Raw genomic sequence first — 6,000 nt, 5'->3', positions numbered from 1 at the left:
GAAGCCCTGTTTACGTTAGTTCGCTTTTGGGTCCTCATTCACGCACCTTAACACTTCTATCTTATAGACAGTATAATACAGAGCCATGAGTGCATGGAACTCCCTTCCATCTTATATACAGTATAATACAGAGCCATGAGTGCATGGAACTCCCTTCCATCTTATATACAGTATAATACAGAGCCATGAGTGCATGGAACTCCCTTCCATCTTATATACAGTACAATTTAGACGTATATACAGTGTAATACAGAGCAATGAGTGCATGGAACTCCCTTCCATCTCATACACAGTATAATACAGAGCCATGAGTGCATAGAACTGCCTTCCATCTTATATACAGTATAATACAGAGTCATGAGTGCATGGAACTCCCTTCCATCTTATATACAGTATAATACAGAGCCACGAGGGCATGGAACTCCATTCCATCTTATATACAGTATAATACAGAGCCACGAGGGCATGGAACTCCCATCTTATATACAGTATAATACAGAGCCATGAGTGCATGGAACTCCATTCTATCTTATATACAGTATAATACAGAGCCATGAGTGCATGGAACTCCCTTCCATCTTATATACAGTATAATACAGAGCCATGAGTGCATGGAACCCCCTTCCATCTTATAGACAGTATATTTAGACGTATATACAGTGTAATACAGAGCCATGAGTGCATGGAACTCCCTTCCATCTCATACACAGTATAATACAGAGCCATGAGTGCATAGAACTGCCTTCCATCTTATATACAGTATAATACAGAGCCATGAGTGCATGGAACTCCCTTCCATCTTATATACAGTATAATACAGAGCCATGAGTGCATGGAACTCCCTTCCATCTTATATACAGTACAATTTAGACGTATATACAGTGTAATACAGAGCCATGAGTGCATGGAACTCCTTTCCATCTCATACACAGTATAATACAGAGCCATGAGTGCATAGAACTGCCTTCCATCTCATATACAGTATAATACAGAGCCATGAGTGAATGGAACTCCCTTCTATCTTATATACAGTATAATACAGAGCCATGAGGGCATAAAACTCCCTTCTTTCTTATATACAGTATAATACAGAGCCATGAGTGCATGGAACTCCCTTCCATCTTATATACAGTATAATACAGACATATATACAGTGTAATTCAGAGCCATGTGTGCATGGAACTCCCTTCCATCTTATATACAGTATAATACAGAGCCATGAGTGCATGGAACTCCATTCGATCTTATATACAGTATAATACAGACTTACATTCAGTGTAATACAGAGCCATGAGTGCATGGAACTCCATTCAATCTTATATACAGTATAATACAGACTTACATTCAGTGAAATACAGAGCCATGAGTGCATGGAACTGCCTTCCATCTGGAATTCCCTTTCATCTTATGTACAGTGTAATACAGAGCATTGAGTGCATGAAACTCCCTTCCATCTTATATTCAGTATGACACAGAGCCATGAGTGCATGGAACTCCCTTCCATCTCATATATAGTATAATACAGAGCCATGAGAGCATGGGAATCCCTTCCATCTCATACACAGTATAATACAGAGCCATGAGTGCATGGAACTCCCTTCTATCTTATATACAGTATAATACAGAGCCACAAGGGCATGGAACTCCCTTCCATCTTATATACAGTATAATACAGAGCCATGAGTGCATGGAACTCCCTTCCATCTTATATACAGTATAATACAGAGCCATGAGTGCATGGAACTCCCTTCCATCTTATATACAGTATAATACAGAGCCATGAGTGCATGGAACTCCCTTCCATCTTATATACAGTATAATACAGAGCCATGAGTGCATGGAACTCCCTTCCATCTTATATACAGTATAATACAGAGCCACGAGGGCATGGAACTCCCTTCCATCTTATAAACAGTATAATACAGAGCCATGAGTGCATGTAACTCCCTTCCATCTTATATACAGTATAATACAGAGCCACGAGGGCATGGAACTCCCTTCCATCTTATATACAGTATAATACAGAGCCATGAGTGCATGGAACTCCCTTCTATCTTATATACAGTATAATACAGAGCCATGAGGGCATAAAATCCCCTTCTATCTTATAGACAGTATAATACAGAGCCATGAGTGCATGGAACTCCCTTCCATCTTATATACAGTATAATACAGAGCCATGAGTGCATGGAACTCCCTTCCATCTTATATACAGTATAATACAGAGCCATGAGTGCATGGAACTCCCTTCCATCTTATATACAGTACAATTTAGACGTATATACAGTGTAATACAGAGCAATGAGTGCATGGAACTCCCTTCCATCTCATACACAGTATAATACAGAGCCATGAGTGCATAGAACTGCCTTCCATCTTATATACAGTATAATACAGAGCCATGAGTGCATGGAACTCCCTTCCATCTTATATACAGTATAATACAGAGCCACGAGGGCATGGAACTCCATTCCATCTTATATACAGTATAATATAGAGCCACGAGGGCATGGAACTCCCATCTTATATACAGTATAATACAGAGCCATGAGTGCATGGAACTCCCTTCTATCTTATATACAGTATAATACAGAGCCATGAGTGCATGGAACTCCCTTCCATCTTATATACAGTATAATACAGAGCCATGAGTGCATGGAACTCCCTTCCATCTTATATACAGTATAATACAGAGCCATGAGTGCATGGAACTCCCTTCCATCTTATATACAGTACAATTTAGACGTATATACAGTGTAATACAGAGCAATGAGTGCATGGAACTCCCTTCCATCTCATACACAGTATAATACAGAGCCATGAGTGCATAGAACTGCCTTCCATCTTATATACAGTATAATACAGAGCCATGAGTGCATGGAACTCCCTTCCATCTTATATACAGTATAATACAGAGCCACGAGGGCATGGAACTCCATTCCATCTTATATACAGTATAATATAGAGCCACGAGGGCATGGAACTCCCATCTTATATACAGTATAATACAGAGCCATGAGTGCATGGAACTCCCTTCTATCTTATATACAGTATAATACAGAGCCATGAGTGCATGGAACTCCCTTCCATCTTATATACAGTATAATACAGAGCCATGAGTGCATGGAACTCCCTTCCATCTTATATACAGTATAATACAGACGTATATACAGTGTAATTCAGAACCATGTCTGCATGGAACTCCCTTCCATCTTATATACAGTATAATACAGAGCCATGAGTGCATGGAACTCCCTTCCATCTTATAGACAGTATATTTAGACGTATATACAGTGTAATACAGAGCCATGAGTGCATGGAACTCCCTTCCATCTCATACACAGTATAATACAGAGCCATGAGTGCATGGAACTCCCTTCCATCTTATATACAGTATAATACAGAGCCATGAGTGCATGGAACTCCCTTCCATCTTCTATACAGTATAATACAGAGCCATGAGTGCATGGAGCGCCCTTCTATCTCATATACAGTATAATACAGACGTATAAACAGTATAATACAGAGCCATGAGTGCATGGAACTGCCTTCCATCTTATATACAGTATAATACAGAGCCATGAGTGCATGGAACTCCCTTCCATCTATTATACAGTATAATACAGAGCCACGAGGGCATGGAACTCCCTTCCATCTTATATACAGTATAATACAGAGCCATGAGTGCATGGAACTCCCTTCCATCTTATATACAGTATAATACAGAGCCATGAGTGCACGGAACTCGCTTCCATCTCATATACAGTATAATACAGAGCAATGAGTGCATGGAACTCCTATCTTGTATACAGTATAATACAGAGCCATGAGTGCACGGAACTCCCTTCCATCTTATATACAGTATAATACAGAGCCATGAGTGCATGGAGCGCCCTTCTATCTCATATACAGTATAATACAGACGTATAAACAGTATAATACAGAGCCATGAGTGCATGGAACTGCCTTCCATCTCATATACAGTATAATACAGAGCCATGAGTGCATGGAACTGCCTTCCATCTCATATACAGTATAATACAGAGCCATGAGTGCATGGAACTCCATTCAATCTTTTATACAGTATAATACAGACGTATATACAGTGTATTTCAGAGCCATGTGTGCATGGAACTCCCTTCCATCTTATATACAGTATAATACAGAGCCATGAGTGCATGGAACTCCCTTCCATCTATTATACAGTATAATACAGAGCAATGAGTGCATGGAACTCCATTCAATCTTATATACAGTATAATACAGACTTACATTCAGTGTAATACAGAGCCATGAGTGCATGGAACTGCCTTCCATCTGGAATTCCCTTTCATCTTATGTACAGTATAATACAGAGCAATGAGTGCATGAAACTCCCTTCCATCTTATATTCAGTATGACACAGAGCCATGAGTGCATGGAACTCCCTTCCATCTCATATACAGTATAATACAGAGCCATGAGAGCATGGGAATCCCTTCCATCTCATACACAGTATAATACAGAGCCATGAGTGCATGGAACTCCCTTCTATCTTATATACAGTATAATACAGAGCCACAAGGGCATGGAACTCCCTTCCATCTTATATACAGTATAATACAGAGCCATGAGTGCATGGAACTCCCTTCCATCTTCTATACAGTATAATACAGAGCCATGAGTGCATGGAGCGCCCTTCTATCTCATATACAGTATAATACAGACGTATAAACAGTATAATACAGAGCCATGAGTGCATGGAACTGCCTTCCATCTCATATACAGTATAATACAGAGCCATGAGTGCATGGAACTGCCTTCCATCTCATATACTGTCATGTATTGTCATGTTGTGTCTTTCTGTCCTTTCCTTTCACCCTGTCTCCCTCTGCTGGTCGTATTAGGTTACCTTTTCTCCCCCGCTTTCCCCCAGCTGTTCCTTGTCTCCTCTTGACTACCTCGTCACCCCTTCTCCCACCTGTTCCCCTTTTCCCTCTGATTAGTCCCCTATATCTCTCTCTGTTTTTGTTCCTGTCCTTGTCGGATTCTTGTTTGTTGTGTTTCATGCCTGAGCCAGACTATCGTCATGTTTGCTGTAACCTTGTCCTGTCCTGTCCGAATCTGCCGGTCTATCTGAGCCTACCTATGTTTGGTTATTAAAGAAGCTCTGTTTAAGTTAGTTCGCTTTTGGGTCCTCATTCACTCACCGTAACATATACAGTATAATACAGAGCCATGAGTGCATGGAACTCCATTCAATCTTTTATACAGTATAATACAGACGTATATACAGTGTAATTCAGAGCCATGTGTGCATGGAACTCCCTTCCATCTTATATACAGTATAATACAGAGCCATGAGTGCATGGAACTCCCTTCCATCTATTATACAGTGTAATACAGAGCCATGAGTGCATGGAACTCCATTCGATCTTATATACAGTATAATACAGACTTACATTCAGTGTAATACAGAGCCATGAGTGCATGGAACTGCCTTCCATCTGGAATTCCCTTTCATCTTATGTACAGTATAATACAGAGCAATGAGTGCATGGAACTCCCTTCCATCTCATATACAGTATAATACAGAGCCATGAGTGCATGGAACTCCCTTCTATCTTATATACAGTATAATACAGAGCCACAAGGGCATGGAACTCCCTTCCATCTTATATACAGTATAATACAGAGCCATGAGTGCATGGAACTCCCTTCCATCTCATATACAGTATAATACAGAGCCATGAGAGCATGGGAATCCCTTCCATCTCATACACAGTATAATACAGAGGCATGAGTGCATGGAACTCCCTTCTATCTTATATACAGTATAATACAGAGCCATGAGTGCATGGAACTCCCTTCCATCTTCTATACAGTATAATACAGAGCCATGAGTGCATGGAACTCCCTTCCATCTTCTATACAGTATAATACAGAGCCATGAGTGCATGGAGCGCCCTTCTATCTCATATACAGTATAATACAGACGTATAAACAGTATAATACAGAGCC

This window comes from Oncorhynchus mykiss, chromosome 29 (genome assembly GCF_057628025.1).
Source record: "Oncorhynchus mykiss isolate SJ-2025 chromosome 29, ASM5762802v1, whole genome shotgun sequence".
Taxonomy (NCBI): Eukaryota; Metazoa; Chordata; class Actinopteri; order Salmoniformes; family Salmonidae; genus Oncorhynchus; species Oncorhynchus mykiss.
The sequence above is the reverse complement of the archived record's forward strand: the minus strand, read 5'-3'. Positions refer to the sequence as shown.